This window comes from Pogona vitticeps, chromosome 8 (genome assembly GCF_051106095.1).
Source record: "Pogona vitticeps strain Pit_001003342236 chromosome 8, PviZW2.1, whole genome shotgun sequence".
NCBI lineage: Eukaryota > Metazoa > Chordata > Lepidosauria > Squamata > Agamidae > Pogona > Pogona vitticeps.
In genome coordinates, this window is record NC_135790.1 from 12505883 (window position 1) to 12527844 (window position 21962).

At 40.1% G+C, this 21962-nt stretch overlaps 1 protein-coding gene and 1 long non-coding RNA gene across 3 annotated transcripts in view; both read right to left on the reverse strand.

Annotated features, from left to right (window-relative positions):
- Window positions 1-21962, reverse strand: part of UNC5D (unc-5 netrin receptor D) — a 644095-nt gene that overhangs the window by 589386 nt on the left and 32747 nt on the right. The gene's annotated exons all lie outside the window — the stretch shown is intronic.
- Window positions 1-21962, reverse strand: part of LOC140701840 (uncharacterized) — a 105957-nt gene that overhangs the window by 51509 nt on the left and 32486 nt on the right. The window lies entirely within an intron of this gene.

Here is a 21962-nt window from a genome sequence, read left to right on the forward strand (position 1 = left end):
AATTCACACAGTGGAAAATCTTGTGCTTGATTAAAAGACAAAGTGCATCTCTTGTTTCCATAGTGTTTGACTATGCATTTCCTAACTCTAAAGTGCTCGATGGAGCCACTAAATTCCACAGAATCATAAATGTATCTACATAAACTAGTCCAAAAACAAACAAACTAAAACTACAAGCAATGACTAACTCTCTGGATATTTTTCTCTTGAATGCATGGGTCAGAATCCTATTCCATATTTAAAAGCATGCAAGAGCAATTGCAAAGGTGCCACAGCTAATTGATGAGGTGTTCATTGCATTTTTAGTTGATTGCCTGATCAGGCAACCCTGTATGAGTCTGTCATCTTGTCAATTAGAGGGTGGTGGCAGATCAGCTTCAGGCACTCCTGGATGAAACAGATGCCCTGGATCCATTCCAGTCGGGCTTCAGGCCTCGTCACGGTACAGAGACGGCATTGGTCACCCTCTACGATGACCTGCTGAGGGAGGCTGACAGGGGCAAAATGTCTCTGTTGGTCCTCCTCAATATTTCAACGGCCTTTGATACTGTCGACCACGGTATCCTCCTGGGGAGGCTCTCCGAGTTGGGAATCGGTGGCTTGGCGTTAGCCTGGCTCCGTTCCTTCTTGGAGGATTGTCCCCAGAGAGTCCAGCTTGGGGAGAGTGTCTCGGCCCCGTGGAGCTCCAACTGTGGGGTCCCGCAGGGGTCGATTATCTCCCCAATACTGTTTAACATCTATATGAGGCCGCTAGCTGGGGTCATCAGGGGGTATGGAGCAATGTGTCACCAGTATGCTGATGACACTCAGCTCTACATCTCCTTTTTTCCAACCGCAGGTGATACCGTCCTGTTCCTTCAGCGCTGCCTGGGGACTGTACTGGAATGGATGCAGGAGAATGGTCTGAGGCTGAACCCGGACAAGACGGAAGTTCTGAGGGTGGGGAGCCCCGTGGTTGGTGGCTTGGGTGGCTCTCTCTCGTTTGGGGGGGGCGGCCCTGGCTCCGGCAAGTGGGGTCCGCAGCTTGGGCCTACACCTGGACCCGGCGCTCACCATGGAAACACAGGTGGTGTCGGTTGTCCGTTCCGCCTTTTTCCATCTTTGGTGGATTGCCTGGCTGTGGCCCTACCTCGACATGGGGGCTCTCACTACCTTAGTTGCATGCGCTTGTAATCTCAAGATTAGAGCACTGCAACGCGCTCTACGTGGGGCTGCCTTTGAGGTTGATACGGAAACTTCAGATGGTGCAGAATGCAGCGGCCAGACTCCTTATGGGAGGGAGGAAATACCATCACATTACTCCGACACTGGCCAGATTGCATTGGCTGCCCATTCGTTTCCGTATCGAATTCAAAGTTTTAATGCTCACTTCTAAGGCCCTAAATGGTTTGGGACCTCGATACTTGGCGGAAGGCCTTCTCCCACCAAGATCTACCCGGATCACCCGCGCGACCCAGGAGGTGAGGCTGACGCCGAGGGAGGCCCGGAGGGAAAAGACTCGAAACCGGGCCTTTTCGGCGGTGGCTCCTCGCCTTTGGAACAATCTCCCCCCTGAGATTCGCGCGGCCCCTACGCTGGGTACATTCAAAATCCAACTAAAAACATGGTTTTATGTTCAGGCCTTCCCTCCTGCCAGCATTTAATTTAATTTAATTTATTTAATTTAACTTTCTCTCTTTCTTATCAATAATGGATGCTCATGGATTTATATTGTTTTAATTGTATATGTTCTGTTGTTAGCCGCTCAGAGTGGTATAAATATACCAGATGTGCGGGATATAAATCAAATAAATAAATAAAATATATATATAAATAAATATAAATATCCAATAGTATTCTGGTGATAGAAAGATCAGAGGATTATGGTAATTATAATTAAATTATTAAGTAAACAAAATTCTTAACTGGCCATTTCTGCAGATACAGATATTACTAACAGGGAGAAAATCATGTACTACCTCCACAGTCCCCATACAGCTATGGAAGATGGGGGGCTTGAGGGCAGGGGGAGGAGGGGCAAGGTGGTAACATTAATTTAGCACCATACACAGAGATGAATAATTTTTGATTCCTGACTCCAGGCAAAGCACAGTTGACAAATAAAGGCAGACCAATGAGGCTTGCAACCAGAGCTCACAAACAAGAGAGCAAACGGGAGTTTGCCATGGGAGAGAAAGGAAGGAGACCAAGGAGACAAAGACAGAGAGGTAAGTAGATTTTTCGCTAGAGTGACACCAAGAAAGGGCCTGAAGTAACCCCTAGTAATTGCCCAGACAGAAGCACCATGTACTCTACTTAAAGAACTGTGTGTGCTGTAGAACAGGAAGGGGTGTGTCATTAACAGGAAGAGCTGTGTTATTGGCCTAACAGAAAGGGGAGTGTCCTGATTACCACTGAAGGCTTTAAATAGCAGCTGTGAGTTCTGGGAGGGCCTGTGTTAGGTGAAACAATCAAGGGACAGGTGGGAATGCAACAAATTGGCGGCACAGTGGTGGGATATGAAACAATACAATGAAAAATTGAATGGGCTTGAGTTTAAAGGTATTCCTAGATAGGAGGGGTTAGGACCTGTGGTAAAAAGTGGTTACCTGTTAAGAGTCTTGTGGAAGACTAAGTTTTGGGGCTTTTGAACTGGATCTGGAGAATCCTAAGATACGGAAATACCTACTTAAGAGAAATATTTTACCTCAGGATTTATAAGACCAAGTGGCTAGCTCAAAATCCGGAACTCTGAAAGTAAAGAGCAGTAGTAGATGGAGTAGAAGCCTAAGTCAGAATACATCTGAGGTGATAATAAAAATTAAAAGTAAAGAAAAGCTAAGCAGAAAGTTGTTCCTGTGTCTGGAGACAAGAAAATATTGTGGCAAGGGTTGTAAGCTTTGGAGTAGCTGAGGCAAGCTACTGGGAAATGTGCAACCTAGTTATAAGGAAAGCCACTGAAAGAAAGGTCATTTTGGCTTTGGTGAGGGAAAAGAATCAATCTAATAATAAATAATTGTGTTGTTTATGCCACCCAAACTTAGTAAAAAGTTGGTTATGGAGGCACAAGTTGAGCCCCAGGGTGCTGAGGGAAATGGGAATCCTTAAATTCAAAGTGAGGAAGAAACTGAGAACTCACTGATAATTGCCTCAGAGGGAAAAAAATATCTAAAGCTCCCTAGATTTTGAAAAATGGAAGCTAGAACAAAAATTTAATCTTAAGGAGCTAGCTATGAAAAACCAATTAGAATTAGAAATGAAGGGAAAAGAAAAGGGGAACTTGAGCAGAGCCAACACCATATTCTCTGGTCTCATTCAATGATTTTCCCTGCCCGATCCCAAGTCTGGAAATCTCATTTCTTGCAGGGCAACAATGTCCATCTGCAGCCTACTCAGTTCCATGTTGATGACAGCTGTCTTGCGTGCATCTATAAGTGTAGATTTGCTCTGCAGTACATCATATCTGCATTTTTGTGCAGCTATAATGATGGAATACTTGGAAACATATTTTGAGGAATTGTTCTGGGACACATGCATTTCTGTGGTACTAGAGATCTTTTAGTTGCTATAGGGATATAAATAACTCTTGGGAGAATACAGAATGCATGTTTTGCATTTATCTGTTTTCTAGTGTTTTCACTGAAATATCTTAAATTGCAGGGTGGGGAAAAAACCATGTTGCCTTGGCTGCTGAGAACCTGTCAGGGCTATGAAAACTTGTCTATTCACTTTTCTCAGAATCCAATCCTCATTGTCATACTGTGCCAGTTCTGTATTACATTGTGAGACTCTTCTGTTGTGTGTGATGTGTGGAGCTTTTAGAATGCATCTTCTCTAATGTATTATTTTTAATAGCATATACATTGTAGTGCTCCCATTCCTTTTTAATGCATTGCTCCCATAGATTGGTATATCTTTGTGCACATTGCTTAAATAAGCACTTGTTTATTCCTGTGCATTCTTCAAATTTACTTGCTGGTTTGGGCATTATTTCCCTTCACCAAGGTGCACCACAGACATCAGAAATATATAGGTTACTAATGTGGGAAGTGTGAACTTAAAAAGCATATTTACATTCCTTCTCCTATGCATCTATGATGGAACACTGGTGTGTCTGGAAACTGAGTCATGGCAAATGGACTTCTTTCTTGTTAGGCTAAAATAGTCTCACTACTCATCCAAGCAGCTTCTTTAGTCTTTATGCTTGGATGAGTAGCAAAATGTCTCAGCCTAACAATAGGTCCAGTTGCCATGATTCAATTTCCAGATAACCATACCTGGATGACTGAGAATCTTCACAGATATAACACTGGTGTGATGTGCATGATTTCTATAACATGTTATATTCATGTTATGAGCAATGTTCTCTCTAAGTTTCTGTCCCGCTGTGTGGGAGCCTTGCTCCATGTGCACAGGGTGGGCGGGGATTCATTCAAAATGGGAAGTAAACAAACAGGCTGCGTGCAAACCCAACAGAGGTCTGGGCAAACGTGCACATGTGCAGCTTAGAAGAGAATATAGGACAGTTGCTGGACTCCCTGTTGCCTCACTTGAACTGAATTATTTCCTACGGTAGCTAGTGAAATGGTGTCAGGGTGACTGTATGAGAATAAAGCTCCATTCTGTAGCAGTAATAGCATGAAACAGTACTTTGCAATCTTGAGACCCAAGATGCTATTGGATCTCAGCTATTGGAAGTCTAAGCTAGTGTGGTCAGTAATTTGGTGTAACGGGCAGCCATGACCTCACCTGTCCGTCACAGCTGGGCAGTGAATCATCAGCCAATGGTGTGACGGAGGGTGGAAATGAAGGGGAGGAGCTGGTATAAAAAAGGGGGGGGTTAAGAGTGTGAGAGGGAGATAGTGAGTGAGTGAGATCTGGAGAGATCTAGTGTGAGAGTTTGTTAGAGGCCTGTGTGCCTGAGTGTCAGTGAGGGGAAGTCTATGTGTTTAATTAAAATAAGAAAGTGATTTCCATCTTGATTATCTTCATGTGATTTTCATATTTTATTTTGTAATCAATAAATCAGTTTCATTTTTGAAAGAAACCCCTGTCCTTTTTATTTAAAGGAAAGGTTGGTGGCAGCAAGAGTGTGTGGTAGCGTGGTGGGCATTCTGAGAGGCCTGAGTAAGCAGTGACTTTGGAGTGGCCAGCCACGTCACACTTGGGATTCCAGAAGTTGTAGTCCAGCCACACTAGGAAACCCAAAATTAAAGGAAGCAGTGAGTGCTTGAACAGTATACTTGGTTACTGACTAGCTTCCTCACATGTTAAATCACAGGAAAAACAAATGGAGGATCATAAAAGATTACAAAATACAAACTTTTTTTCTTTAACATCTAACAGCTCTAAGTTCTTTAAGAATAATTATTTCTGTTTTTATACCATTCTGTTATTTTTACTGGATGCCCTGTGTGATATAGTGGATAGAATGACAGACTAGGAGTAAGGAGACTTGGGTTTGAATCCTCAGTCATGGAAATTCACTAGGGTTGTGGAAATGGTACACCCACTCCTTAAATATCTCCCTTACCTTGAAAGCCCTATTAGGGTCACTATTAAGCCAGTTCTGGTGTGATGGCACATTATTATTATTCATTCTAGAATGTATGGTGTTATCAGTGTCTTTCAGGATATCATCATGACAGTAACTTGCAGTATTTTAAATGGTGCTTGACAAAAATGCTTCTGATGCAACACAAATTCACCTATTCTCTAGTGCTCATCACTTTATATTTCCTAGGGCATTTTTGAAATACAGTACATAAAACACTCAGAACAAGCCTCCTTTTGAACTAAGGAAAATAAAGTATAGAATTCTACTCATTCTTCAGTCTAGATGTATTCTTTATTCAGAATGAGAGATGCAGATTGTAAAAGTAAGATTTTAATGCATTTTTAACACAAATGGCTGCGGTACCACGTGCTTACATGTCACAATCAATGTTTTAATCTCAAAGGTACCACAAAATGTTTTTATTGTAGGGGTACATAATGTGTTGCACTCCAGAAGTCTGAATGCATAATTCTTCACTACTAATTACTCTGTATGATTGATGGGATTTGTAATGCAACATTTCCTACCCAGTCTCACTGTTGTTGCTGTAACTGCTTTGGTTCTCCTTTGGAATGTATCTGTCTCTTGAGAAATCTAGCAAATTGGTGATTTCATGATTGTTCAAGGCATATATCAATCTGAACCAATCCTCCTGCCTCCATATTAGTATCTCATCAAAAAGCAGGGTGAAAGCATGTATAAGAACATAATGGTTGCTTTGGTATGACATACTCCAGTACTGTTTAATGAGGGGTGTAGGGATACGCAAGAATGTTGCATGCATAGGAATCAAGAAAATAAATCCACAATCTTCATATTCAATGTGAAATTTAAGTGAGTTTTTCATGTGTTTAGGAGAAAGTGAAATTGACTGATTTATTGATCAAGGTCTAGAATTTTGTCCTCAACTCTTCAGGGTTTGCACCTGAACTTAATATATTCAGATTTGTCTGTGGTCCTGAATTAGCCTTGCTGTTGTTTTTGTTATGTTCTCTCAAGTCACTTATTACTTGTGGCAACCTCTTGAAAGAGTGACCTCTAAAATATCCTGTAGAGTGTGTTTCCTTCACAAAGGCACTGTTATGATCAGCTTACAAACGATGGTGATTTAAGACTGGAGTGGGCAAAGTGTGGCCCAGGAGCTCCATATCCCTCTAAAGCCATTCTTGGTTCCTTCCAACCCAGAAGCAGATTTCCACCAATATTTGGTTTTTATTTTTATAGATTCCTTGATTTTCTTCAGGTATGGTGTGGGTCCTGGTAGGGGGCCTACCTTTGTCATAGTTAGCAAGAATTCAAGATTACTGTGAGCATCAGTATGCATACTGTCTAGTTGGGTTGTACGTATCCCTTTTGGAACACTATAAATAAAACAAGAGTAATCATAGAAAAAGACTTACTATAAAAACAATTTAAAACCAACTGATTGGTTCAAAATTGGGAAAGGAGTACAACAAGGCTGTATATTGTCTCCATGCTTATTTAACTTATATGCAGAATACATCATGCGGAAGGCTGGACTGGAGGAATCCCAAGCCGGAATTAAGATTGCCGGAAGAAATATCAACAACCTCCGATATGCAGATGATACCACTCTGATGGCAGAAAGTGAGGAGGAATTAAAGAACCTGGTAATGAAGGTGAAAGAGGAGAGTGCAAAAAAAAAAACGGTCTGAAACTCAACATAAAAAAAAAAACTAAGATCATGGCCACTGGTCCCATCACCTCCTGGCAAATAGAAGGGGAAGATATGGAGGCAGTGACAGATTTTATCTTCCTGGGCTCCATGATCACTGCAGATGGAGACAGCAGCTACAAAATTAAAAGACGCCTGCTTCTTGGGAGGAAAGCGATGACAAACCTTGACAGCATCTTAAAAAGCAGAGACATCACCTTGCCAACAAAACCCCGAATAGTCAAAGCTATGGTTTTTCCTGTTGTGATGTATGGAAGTAAGAGCTGGACCATAAAGAAAGCAGCTAATTGTGTATCCACCTGACACTTGATCTATCCAGCTCACATCTAGTTAGGCTGGTAATCAGGATATCATGGGGCACTTTGTCAAAAGCTTTGTTGAAGTCAAGATATACTACATCTACAGCATTCCCTCTGTCTATCAGGGAGATGACCCGATCAAAAGATGAGATCTAATTAGTTTGGCAGAATTTGTTCTTGACAAATCCGTGTTAGCTTCTAGGTCTTGTTTTCTAGGTGCTTGCACTACGACTGCTTTACAATCTGTTCCATAATTTTGCCTGGGATTGATGTCAGGCGACTGGCCTGTAGTTCTCAGGTTTTTCTTTTTTGCCCTTTTTGAAGATAGGGACAACATTCACTCTCCTCCAATCCTCACCCATTTCCCATGATTTCAAGAAAATAATGGATAGTGGCTCCTTCAGTACTCTCAGATGCAGTTCATCCAGCCCTGGAGATTTGAACTCGTTCAAGGTGGAAAGGTATTCCTTGATAATTTGTTTATCAATATCCAGCTGCAATCCTGCCCCCCCCACTTGCAATTCCAATTTCTTATAAGAAAAGACTGAACTGAAATAGGAATTCAGCACCTCTGCCTTTTCTTTGTCCTCTGCTATCATTTTTCCATCTCCATTGTGGAGCTGTGCCACTATGTCTTTTTTTTGTCTTTTCCTACTCACATAGCTGAAGAATGCTTTTTATTGCTTTTATTATCTCTAGCTAACCTCAGTTCATTCTCAGCTTTTGCCCTCCTAATGCCATCCCTAGATTTCCTTGCTACTTGTCTGTACTCTTCCTTGGTGGCCTGGCCTTCTTTCCATTTCCTATACATGTCTTATTTGGTTTTTAAGTACTCCCTGAGCTTTTTGCGAAGCCACACTGGCTTTTTTTTGCCACCTCCCCCCTTTCTTTCTTGTTGTAATTGTTTGTAATTGTGCCTTTAATATTTCTTTTTTTTTTAGAAGTTCCCACCCTTCTTGGACTCCTTGTTAGGATCTCCTGCCATGTGACTTTACTTATCCTTGTTCTGAGGTTATTAAAATTGGCTTCTTAAAAGTCCAGTAGAACTGTGTGGCTACACTCTGCTTTCATTTCCTTTGAAATCAAGAATTCTAGAAGGATATAGTCACTCTCACCTAGAGTTCCCCTTATTGCCATTTTCCCCACCAAGTCATTTGTGTTGGTCAGAATCAAGTCAAGAAGAGCAAATCCTCTTGTTTCTTTCTCCACTTTTTGTAGGAGAAAATTTTCATCCACACAAGCCAGGAATTTCTTGGAAGAGCCATACTTCACAGAATTTGCCTCCCAACATATATCTGGATAATTGAAATCTCCCATCGCTGCTACGTCGTGTCTCTTTGAAAACCCTGCAATTTGTTTTTCAAAAGTTTCATCCACTTCCTCTCTATGATTGGGCAGTCGGTAGTAGACTCCAAATACCAAGTTCCTTTTGTTTTTGGCCCCAACTAGACTGATCCAGGTGCTCTTGATGAGACAGCCACTCTCCTCCTCCTGTATTTCTGTGCAGGAATGTGTATTTTTGACGTATACTGCAACTCCACTTCCCTTTTTATTCTCTCTGTTCTTTTTGATCAGTTTATATCACTCAATTGCTGTATTCCAGTCATGAAATTCATCCCACCAAGTTTCAGTTATTTCTATCAAGTCATACTTACCCTCCTGAATTAAAATTTCCAGTTCTTCTTGTTTGTTATCCATACTCCTGGCATTCATATACAGACACCGGAGTGTGTGTGATTTGTGGCCTCTTTGTCCATTTTGATGAATATTATGAATATTATTATTATGTTTATTGTTATGTTTATTATTATGATTATCAGGGCTTGAAAAATTTTAGAATGTCTCACTAGTCAGTCAAAAATTTCATCTGTCAGTACAGTATGACCGGACTACAGCCTTGTAATTTATGTTAACAAATTTAAACTAGGCACTTGTTCACTTTTATTTCTATGTGACAATGCGTCCAAATCCCAAATAAATTGTATTACTTACCCTCAGACTTGGGTTGCTTTATTACCTGTGTGCCTGTGGGGTCATGAAGCTTGTATTTTGAATGCCTTTCTTTTGAATGTCTTCAGCAAAAATAAAACTGAAAGCAAAAGCGCCCGGCCTCTTAAGGAGCTACAGTTCCCTCCCACCCCAGTATGTTTCCTCATTCAGTTGAAAGTGGAAACAGGGAAACTCCATATTCTCCAGCATGGGACTAATCTACATTCTCTTGCAGAGCTATATATCTATGTGCCGCTCGAACTCTCTTCTTGTGAGAAGAGGGTTGTTTTCTTTTTGCAGTGGGAGGGGGAGGGGAGGACTGCAGGATCAGAGAGAGACACAGGTGGAGGTTAAGGAAGCAGGGAGGGAGGGAGCTGTGGCTCTTCAAGCAGCATTGTTACAAATGAGTGGACAAGTAGATTTTTCAAGCCCTGGTGATTATTATTTTTCCTGTTTTTATTGTTGCCGTTTTGATCAGTTTGGTTCATTCCTCTTATAGGAACGTAAGGCTTCATCTACCCTTAACTCTGTCCCTCCCCCTTCCAATTCAGTTTAAATCCCTCCCGATACAGTTCTTCATGCTGTGGCCAAACACATTCTTCCCAGTCCTTGTTAGATGCAAGACTGTATCTGTAGGTTTTATGAGTGATGGCAATCCTTCCATCACATCTCTTGTCCATTCTCCAGGGAGACAGCATACCTGGTGAGTCCATGAATCTTCCGGGCAAATTTCAGTCTCAATTCCATGTAGCAGGGAGTCCCCTACTACAACTACTTTCCTCTTCTTCTTTTTGTAGGGTGTGGGTTCAGTGACTGTATTCTGCTGCGATACAGCCCTACTCATGTCTTCCTGTGGGGTCTCCTCTGCATCCTGTCGCCACGGTCTGTTAACCTCACGGGATGCGTGGGGTTTAGGGTGAAAGCCAACAAGCAGATCGATAACCCTGCACCATGCAACAATTGTAAGAAAACTTCTGCCCTAAAGCTGGGCATTTGGAATGTATGGACAATGACCCCTGGCTTTTCTGACTAGGGCTTTTATGGCGACCTGCAGGAAATAGACGATGTGCACAAGACAGCTGTCATGGACATGGAACTGAGTAGACTGCAGATGGACGTTGTTGCTCTGCAAGACACGAGATTGCCAGACTCAGGATCTGTCAAAGAAAAAAACTTCTCATTCTTCTGGAAGGGAAAACCATTCAATGAGACCAGGGAATACAGTGTTGGCTTTGCAGTCAGAAATACTCTTCTGAGATCCATTGTTCCACCTACTGTGGGGACTGAAAGAATCCTGTCTCTGCAGCTCCACTCATCAGCGGGACCAGTCACCCTCATGCACCAACACTGTCGTCCACAAGTCAAAGACAAATTCTATGAAGATCTGGCAGGTACTATCAAAAAAGTCCCTGAAAGAGAGGCACTGTTCATTCTCAGAGACTTTAACGCTAGAGTTGATGCTGATCACAATTCTTGGCCCACGTGTCTAGGCCATTTTGGCATTGGAAAGATGAACGAAAATGGCCAACGCTTGTTGGAGTTTTGCTGTTATTACGGTCTCTGTGTCAGCAACACATTCTTTAATAGGAAGCTTCAACACACAGTTTCTTGGAGACATCCAAGATCCAAGCATTGGCATCACTCGATTTGATCCTCACTAGACGTTCTAGCCTCCCTAGTATTACGATCACACACAGTTACCAGAGTGCTGATTGTGATACTGATCACTCCCTGGTGTGTAGCAGAGTAAAACTGTGAACAAAGAGATTGTATCACACGAAAAAGGAAGGAAGACCAGATACTGACATCAGCAAGACTCGGGTTCAAATAAAAGTGGAAGAATTTGCCCAAGCACTTGAGGAAACCCTTCCAGGGCCAGCTAATGAAAATGCACCTGAACGATGGGAACATTTCAAGAATGCTGTGTATAACACTGCCTTGTCCACATTTGGCAAGAAGACCAAAAAGATGGCTAACTGGTTCGAAGCCCATTCGGAAGGAGTTGATGCAAGCCATCGAGGATAAGAGGAGAGCTCTAGCAGGATACAAATCCTGTCCTAGCATGTTCCAACAATTATTGGTTTCGGCTCTGCTTTCAGATACAGATAGCAGCGGACACAGATAACATCAAGGGAATGTGTGATGGTATCAAGCAGGCTTTAGGTCCAATACAGAAGAAATTGGCTCCCTTGAAGTCTGCTACAGGTGTGATCATTCAGGACCGAGCACAGCAGATGGACTCCTGGGTGCAGCACTACTCTGAGCTATATTCCAGAGAGAATGTAGCAACAGAAGAAGCATTAAATAACACTGAGGGCCTGCCTGTCTTGGAAGAGTTGGACAGCAAACCAACCTTAGCAGAAATAAAAACAGTCTTGGATTCCCTCGCCTCCGGCAAGGCACCTGAGAAAGATAACATCCCTGTTGAAGTGTTGATATGCTGTAAAGAGACCATCACCATCGAGCTGTATGAAGTCTTTCGTCTTTGCTGGAGGGCAGGCGGAGTACCACAGGACATGAATGCAAACATCGTCACATTGTACATGAACAAAGGAGACAGGAGCGACTGTAATAACTGCCGTGGCATCTCTCTTCATAGCGTTGTAGGGAAGCTGCTTGCCCGTGTTGTGCTGAAGAGGCCCCAGGTGCTTGCAGACAGAGTCTATCCAGAATCACAGTGTGGATTTCAAGCGAATAGATCCACCACTGACATGGTATTTTCCCTCAGACAGTTGCAGGAGATATGCAGGGAACAACAACAGCCACTCTTTGTAGCCTTCCGAGATCTCACAAAGGCCTTTGATTTGGTTAGCAGGGATGGCCTTTTTAAAATACTTCCCAAGACTGGATGTCCACCTCAACTCCTTAACATCATCAGGTCCTTTCATGAGGGAATGAAAGGCACAATATAGTTTTTGATGGCTCAGCATCAGATCCCTTTGACATCTGAAGTAGAGTGAAACAGGGCTGTGTCCTCACACCAACCCTTTTTGGGATCTTTTTTGCTGTCATGCTGAAGCACGGCTTTGAAACTGCAATAGAAGGTGTCTATCTCCGGACTAGACCAGATGGAAAGCTCTTTAATCTCTCTGAGAACGAAGACCAAAGTCCAGCTGAAATGCATATGAGACTTCCTCTTCGCCGATGACACAGCCATTGCTGTCCACTCTGCTGAAGACCTCCAATAACTCATGAATCGTTTTAGCAAGGCCTGTCAAGACTTTGGACTAACAATCAGCATTAAAAAAAACACAAGTCATGGGCCAGGGCGTGGACTCACCTCCCTCTATTACCATCTCCACGCAAGAATTGGAGGTTGTTCATGAATTTGTGTACCTTGGCTCAACGATCTCTGACACTCTCTCCCTAGATGTCGAGCTAGATAAATGCATTGGCAAAGCAGTTACCATGTTATTTACTCACAAATAGAGTATGGCTCAATAAGAAGCTGACGACATACAGTGGACCCTTGACTTACAGACGGCTTGACTTACAGACTTTTTGAGTTACAGACTTCTCTGGCTGCAAAATTTAGGTTTGACTTGCAGACTGAGATTTGACTTACAGACCAGAAAAAAACCAAAATGGAACAAAAATGGCCTGTTACGGGATTAATCGGTTTTCAATGCACTGTAGGTCAATGGAGACTTGACTTACAGACTTTTTGACTTGAGAACCGCCTTCCAATACGGATTAAGTTCTCAAGTCAAGACCCCACTGTATAACAAGATCCAGGTCTATAGAGCCTGTGTCCTGAGCACATTCCTGTACTGCAGTGAGTCTTGGACCCCAGGAGAGGAAGCTGAACACCTTCCAGATGCGTTGCCTCCAACGCATTTTTGGTATCACCTGGCAGAACAAAGTTCCACATAGAGTAGTCCTAGAATGAGCTGCAATTTTTAGCATGTATATATTACTGAAATAGCGACGTCTACGTTGGCTTGGGCATGTCGTGAGAATGGCTGATGGTCGGATTCCAAAAGATCTCCTGTGTGGAGAATTAGTACAGGGAAAGCGCCCCAGAGAGAGACCACAGCTGTGATACAAGGATACCTGCAAGTGGGATCTGAAGGCCTTAGGAATGGACCTCAGCGGATGGGAAACCTTGACATCTGAGTGTTCAGCCTGGAGGCAGGCGGTGCAGCATTCAGTCTCGAGAGATTATGGTAACGTGCTCTGAATAGATTGCCTCTCCCAATTTGAAGATGCAGGCTGATGCAAGAGGCTGTCCCAAAACTAGCAAAATCAGGAAACTGGACAGGGGACAGATTGTATTTGTCTTCAGTGTGGAAGGGACTGTCACTCTCGTATTGGCCACACTAGACACAGTTCCAAGACCTCTATCCATAATCTCTCGAGACTGAAGAATGCCTACCTAAATAATGGGTGGTCTGGTATATGAAAAGTAGCAGTGTCAGATCAAATCCCAGCTCTTTGTCTGATCAGTTTAGATCTAAGCATGTGCACAGTGTATTAATAGTAACCTGCTTTCAGGGGAGGCAAATTGAAGCCTCTGAGGGAAGTGCTGAAACTCTCAACAAGAAATCCAAGACCCACTTTAGCTGAACATCCTGAAATGAGGGAGATAGCTCATTCAGTGCTAATGAAAAATCCTAAGAGTTCCTCCTTTATTAAGGAGTAGAAGGAAGATATTGACTTATATGAATGCTTTGGAAAAGTTAATGAGAATCCCATTGCACTGACCCCTGAACACCCAGAGAGGTATTGTTGGAAAACATTTATTATCTTTATCTTGGCAGTGAGACGAGCCAAATCTATTCAGATGATTATTAATACACTTCAAGACCAAGCCCTAGAAATTACACAGGAGATGAAAATTGTTAAACAGAAAGTTAAGGAAGTGGAAGACAAGGCAGAAGCAAATTAGACTAGGATAAGCTCGCTGGATGAGAGAATCAGTGAAACAAACAAAAAGCTGATTTATCTGGAAGACAATTCTAGACGGTCCAATATTAAAATAATGAATTTTGAATTGCAGCATGGACAAGACCTTTAAAAAGAGATTATAATGTGAGTTAATTCCATAATGGGCACACAACATTGGATGGACAGGACATAGAAAGAGCTCATTTTGTTGGTAATCCTAAAAAAGCCCAAGGACAAGACCAGTGGTGGTGAAGTTTTTCAATTATACAAAGAAAGAATAATTTATGAGTGAAATTAAACACAAACAAGATCAGGTGGTCTACAGGGGCACTAAACTGCAGATTTTCTAAGATTTAAGCAGTGACTCTTTGAATTCAAGAAAATCTATGAAGCCTGTTACAGCAGTGTTCCCCAACCTTGGGCCTCCAGATGTTCTTGTACTTCAACTCCCAGAAATCCTAGCCAGCAGAGGTGGTGGTGAAGGATTCTGGGAGTTGTAGTCCAAGAACATCTGGAGGCCCAAGGTTGGGGAACACTGTGTTACAGGAGTGTTGATCAAAAATAATCTCAGATACCAATGGGGGCATCCAGGGTTTTTTGTTTGTTTGTTTGTTTGTTTGTTTGTTTTGAAAATTTGGAAAGACCAGGTTCTGTTTAAAATCTACTCATGTGAAGAAATTAAAGATCTGCTGAAGGCATGGAAACTCTGGCAAGAGGAAGAGGGAGGTCAGGAGCCAACTCTGACTTCAAGCAAAAAAAAAAAAATAGAAGCTTGAAGGAGAAAGGACCAGATTCCTGAATGGTTGGAAGATGGATCACTTGTTTCCACCGCCTCCCAAATTTCTTTCTTTCTTTCTTTCTTTCTTTCTTTCTTTCTTTCATTTATTTTTACTGATTTTTTCTCTTTTTCTTTTTTCTACTTTTTAGTACTGACTGTTACATACAGCACTGATGTTACCTGTCTGTCATGGGTTTGGAGGGAAAGTTCCAGCCTATGGGGAGTGGAAGGCGGGACATCAGGAGGAGGGGCTGTACTGTATATATATGTGGAGCTTGTGTGGAGAGCTGAAAGGAGAAGCTGGAGAAGAGCTGAGAGAAGAAGCTTGAGTGGGAGTCTGTGTGTCAGACAGGGTACTACTGTGTGTCAGTCAGTACCAACCTGATAGGTTCAGGCGTCTGTATGGTTAGCCAGAACTGATAGGTTCAGGGTCTGTGCTTTAGTTAAATGCGTTCTGTGTGAACCAAACTAGTGTATGTATGATTGAGACTAAGCCACGTTACTGTATCTTATTCACTTGATCATTTTATTTTCCCTGTGTGTTATGTAAATAAACCTTGTTCTTTTATTTGGTTAAAAATCCATCCCTGGTCTGTGTGACTTCTTATAGGGAATGGTTGGTGGCAGCTTAGTGAAACTGTGGCATATCCCAGTAGGTCTGGGGTTGTCACACTGACTATACTCATTATATTAATAACAGATAGCAACAGTAATAAAACTATTATTAATTCTGGATGTTAATTATTTGTTTAATTATAATTATAATTACAAGGGAGAGAGAGGCTAGAGAAAGGGGTTTCGATATTATTAAATATTAGGAAGAAATGCAAATTTTCACTGAAAAGAGCAGAGGCAAGATTCTGGTTGCGATTCTGATGAAGTGTGGTGGTGTTTCAGCCCCCCCCCCCCACATACACACACACCTTTTGCCCTCGCAAGTAGTTATGGCAGGGGAATATGGTGAATTTACAGTGAAACAGGTAGTAAAAGACTATAATGGTAGATTTATAATAATATAGGGTAAAATGGGTTTGGAAGAATATACTATGGTTAATGTTTACGCACCTAATAATAAACATGGAGATTTTTACGACACAGTTATTAAAGAGATGGTAAAGAAAAGTTATGTTATCATGGCAGGAGATTTTAATATGATTATGGATAAGATAATAGATAAAACTTTTTATGATCAAAATGATGTTTTCTAAAGAAATACAATATTCAGCAAGAAGGTTAAAAATTAATGATTTGAATGATATTTGGAGGGTAATAAAAGGTGATGAAGGATGATATACATATTTTTAGCAGTACATAAAAGTTATTCCAGAATAGATTTTATATTCACAGCTCAAGATTTAATTTCTACGATGGTTAATACTAAGATCAATTCTATAAAAATAACAGATCATGCTTTAATGTCAATGGAGACTGAGATTAAAAAAGATTATAAAGATTCTACATTTTCAAACACCCAGGGCTACCAGAAAAAGATAAAGAAAGAATGGTTAGAATTATGAACAATAAATGAAGCAGGAGGTACAAAATTAGGCCTGTTGTGGGACATTATGAAAGTAATTTCAAGAGGAATAGCAGTAAGGGAATCCTGTACACTGAAAAAAATTAAAGAGATAAACGTTAAAAATCTGGAAGAAGAACTGAAAAATTTGGAATGTAAGGTTTTTTTAGGAGACAGAAGGATATTGACAGAAATTCAGGCAAAAAGAAAGTTAGAGACAGAGGAATTTGATGTATATGAAGAGGATTTTTTTAATATAGCAATAAAAATTCAAACTTATTAGCTAGAATGTGCAAAAATAGAAGATTAAAAATACGATAGGGGTAATTAATGATAGAACAGGTAAGACGTTAATGTAATGAAAGATAAATTGTGGATTTTTCAAGAATTTTATCAGAAATTATATAAAAGAAACAATGTGTTGCAATAGAATATAGAAAATTATATAAATAAGAACTTAAAAACCAAATTATTGGAATGTGATAAAAGAATATTAGAAGAAGAGATTAAAGAAAATGAAATTGTTGAAGTCATTAATAAATTGAAAAATTTTAAAACACCAGGCTATGACGGATTGGGTCCGGAATACAATAAACACCTAAGCTAAAAATACTTTATAATAAAATATTGGAAGGGAAACAATGCCACCTTCTTGGATACACTCATTAACTATTCTAATTCCAAAGCCCAACAAGGATTTAACAGACCCGGGATCTTATAGGCCTATATCATTAATAAATCAAGATGCAAAATGTTTTGCTGCTATATTAGCAAATAGATTAAATAGATTTATAGCAAAATATATTAAAGAGGATCAATGTGACTTTATAAAGGGGAGGCAAATGGATAATTTAACTAGGCGAGTTTTGAATGTTATATATGAGGTAGAAAAGGGAAAAACAAGGGCAGCTGTTCTGTCACTGGACATATTTAAGGCCTTTGATCACATGGAATGGCTAACATTAAAGCTGCTTTTAAAGGATTGGGGATTTGGTAGAAGATTTACTGGAGTTACAGATCAGTTATATTTAGAAAATACTTCAGAAATAATAGTTAATGATGGTTTAAAAGAACGGATTTTTCTAGGCCGAGGCACAAGACAAGGCTGCCCACTTTCACCAGTATTGTTTTTGTATGATTATAGAATTGTTAGCTAATGCAATAAGAAATGATGAATTAATTAAAGGATTAGGCAAAAATGATACAATTAAGATTAATTTATTTGCTGATGGCTCATTATTAACGATTAAAACTCACTAGAAAGTATGGATAGAATTAAAAATCATTTAGAAAAATTTGGGGATATAACAGGATTAACTATTGTCATGATCATGGGATATATGGTCAGAAGCGTGTCATGATGAATTGATATATAGTCAGAGAAACAAAATGGAGTCAGATAGGTTCTGTGTGAAGATAATTTGAGAGATTTTGGAATGTGTTTTTCTAAGTGCCATGAGAGTATTTTCCTGAAGACCATTAACAGCCAACATGCTGATAACATGAAGGCCAAATCAAGGGTCCCATGAAGACTCAACATTCCAAGCTTGTTACAGAAGACATCAACAACACCTGCACTTCCATGAGAATTAGGCGGAGAGAGGTGGTACAACATCTTAAACTTAATTGGTTAAAAACCAGATGGGCCATGAAGAAGGGAGGAGTTTGGGAAAGTAGAAAATGGACGATGGGTTATGTGAATGGTGTTCAATGGTTCGCGTGTTGTTCTGATGATGGATTCTATTCCATGACGATGGGAGAGAAAGGACTTGATTGAGAAAAGATGTAAGTAAAGAGAAAGAAGGAGGTGGGGCTAACCCACCATAGCCCATTATAGCCTACCCTATATTAGCTTTTAAAATCTTATTATTTTAAATGGGAAATAGTTATCTTATTTAACTGCAATAATCTTTGGATATGTTCTTGAATGCTACTGCTTTTGCAATAGAAACTGAATTCTGATGAAACTATTTTTCTAAAAAAAAATTAAGTACAGTATTAAAATTCCTCACTAAAGTCTGGTCTCTTGAACAGCAGGATCTGGCTAACTCCAGTAGTGAAGAGGGCCACAGACTTGCTATCATTTAAGAGTCCTACCTAACTGAGCTGTTGTGAGTTCTAAGGAATCACAAAGCCCATGTGCCTGTACTTGAAAAGTACTGAGTAAGTGCAAAGTGTTTTTTTTAGGTCAGACTTTTTCAAAGGGCTTATGCTATGCACTGCTGAGGTGTAAGGAATCAATGCAGCGCAAAGGTGGTAGATAAGTGCCGGTGGAACTCTGGCCGAATGCCCAATGATTTTTAGGAGGCTGTGAGCATCACAACTATTAACTGGCAAAAAACAGAAGTAATGACGTTTAATCACAACAAATATGAACAAGAAAAGTTTATAAATAAAAATGGTTTTAAAATGTGTAGTTCTACTAAATACCTAGGTATAAATATAGTCAAAGTGACTCAAATATTAAAGGAGCAAATTTTTAATAAATTAAAAAAATCGCAATTGGTGTCCAGCAGCGGGATACGAAGCAATCTAGTAAAGCCTGAGTTTAAAGTGAATATTTTTAGTCAAGGGTACCTTTTAGTCAGAGGTCTGTGATGAAGAAGTAGGCTACCTGCTAGAGCTTTTGGGAAAAGCTTAGTGGCAGGGTTTCTGATCCCAGATCTGGTGGACTAAGATAGGGAATGACTCGGAGAAAAAAATTCCTGTTTTTACCTCAGGATTTGAGAGACCTAGTGGCTTGCTTAAGATCCATGGCTCTGAGAGAAGGGAGCGCTAGTGGATAAAAGCAAAAGCCAGGGGTCAGAACAGATCTGAGGGAATAGAACAAAAAACAGAGGCTTGAAATAGAAATTTATTTCAATGACTGGAATTAGAAGGAAGACAGGTTCTTTTTAAAATCAGTATAAGCACACTCAAGACTAAGTAACTCAGGTAACTATGCCACTCAAAAGAACCAAAAAGCCAGTAATTGAGGAAACTGATGATCTTCAAGAGGAAGAAAGTTCATTACCTCTAGTCCAGTGGAACAGGAGGACACTCATGAGAGTGCCTCAGAGGGACAAAGAGTTCTAAGCTCACCAGATTTTGAGAAATAGAAGCTGGAAGAGGAATTTAAATTGAAGGAATCAGAAATTAGAGAAAAGCCAGAGCTGAGGAGCTAGCTATGAGAAACCAATTAGAAACTGAGAAAGAAAGAGCCAGGGAAAAGGAAAGAGCTGAAGCCAGACAAATAGAATTAAGAGAAAGAGAAATGGAATTTGAGCAGGAAAAAAGACTACTAGAGATGAGAGAAAAATCTGAGCAAGAAAACAGACAAATGGAATTAAAACAAATGCAATTGAGACAAAGAGAAATGGAGTTTCAATTACAGATGAAACAATTAGAATTAACTTCTCAAAATAACAATAACAGCACTAGTGAAGGAAATATCTCAAAGACTGATCTAAAGAAATTTCCCCAATACAGAAAAGGTGACTGCCCAGAATCTTTCCTCATTTCCTTTGAATGTATATGTTGGGACTTTAATATCAAGGATGAAGAAAGGATGATAGTGATAAGATCCCAAATAAGTGGAGATTTAGCTGAGTTGTATTCACAGATGCCTAGAGCAGGCCAGAGATTTTGAGGCCTATAGAAAAATGGTTTATTCTAGATTTTGGATAAATGCAGAAATCCTGAGAAGAAAATTTCATTCTCTTACCAAAAAGGCTGAGGAACCTCATTCCTAGCTGGGGGAAAATTAGTTCAATGTCTGGAGAAATGGATGGAATGTGAAAATGTCACTTCTCTAGAACAGATGAATAGTGTGATTGGGTTAGAGCAATTTTATTCTATTTTGCCTGGGGAACTGCGTTATTTAGTCAAGGACAAAAATCCCAAAAATCGATTAGAAGCAGGTGAAACAGCGGATTACCTTGGGGAGATTCAAAACCACAGGTTCTCTGAGATAAATTTTAACAAGCAGAACTGGAACAACAATAAGAAACCCTTTAATAAAAATTACCTCAGCAAAACAACAGGAAAAAAAAGGCCAGGGTAGTACTTCACCCAAATTAGCACGGCCTAGTTCTCAGACCCAAATGAACTCTGAGAAAAAGTTAAAGTTGAACAGATCTCCTCAGAGTGAGCGAAGAAAACAGTGTTATAACTGCGGAGAGTTCGGTTATTTACAATTCAATTGTACGAAAACTAAACTTAGGAATGAGAAGGATGATAATCAGACCAAAAAGGTTTACTGTTTAAAACCAGCTGAAGCAACTGAGAAAAGCAGTAACCAAAGTTCTGTCTCCATGGCAACCGGCACAGAAAATTCTGATCTGCCACTAGCCCAGGTCGTTCATTGTTTTCTAGTAAAGGCAGAAGATATTTTAGTTCATAACCCTGGTTAGAGGATTCTTATTAATGGGAAGTCTTATGTAGAAGTGGTTGATACTTGTTCTAATATAACACTGTTGTCATGGTTTAGGTTATTAAGGCTAAAATGTAATTTCTGAATGGGATTTGTAGTCATGGAACTGTGTAGAAGGAAACCATATTGGTCTGTGTTAGCATAGCTAGATGCTTCAAGAAGCTGTTTTCTCTTAGAGCTAGTTAGAATTTTCCATGAAGCAAGCTTGGCCAGAGACGATAAGGGTCAGGACACAACATCAGGAAGATGGTCAACAACACCTGCACATCCCATGGGAAAGGAAACGTAGGTGGAGTTTGGAGAGACAGCCCTTCGCCCTGATTGGTTTACATCACAGGAGACTGAAGAAGAAGGGTGGTCCCAGCATGGAAGTAAAATGGAGAATGAGACAGAGAGAAGACTTTGACTTTTAGATTCTTGGATTTTTTACTTGGATTTTTGAATGGAATTTTGAGCTCCAATTGCTATTTTTTAGTATTATGCTAGAATGTAGTTCAGAGTAAGGATAGAGAAAGGGGGGCTATGCCTTGCCTACCTTTCAAGCTATTTTTAGAGTTTTTTATTTTATTTTATTTTTATAGCTGGAATTTGCTATAATTCTAACTGCTTTGATTTATGGAAATGTATTTATTTATTTATTTATTTATTTATTTATTTATTTATTTTATTTTATTTTATTTTATTTTATTTTATTTTATTTATTGTATTTATACCCCGCCTATCTAGTCATTTCGACCACTCTAGGTGGCTTACAACAAATGATAACAAGTTCTAAAAAATTTATAACAATTAATTAATTAGATGATTCTATAAGATGGGAAAAATAAAAATAAATCAAATAAAGAGAGAG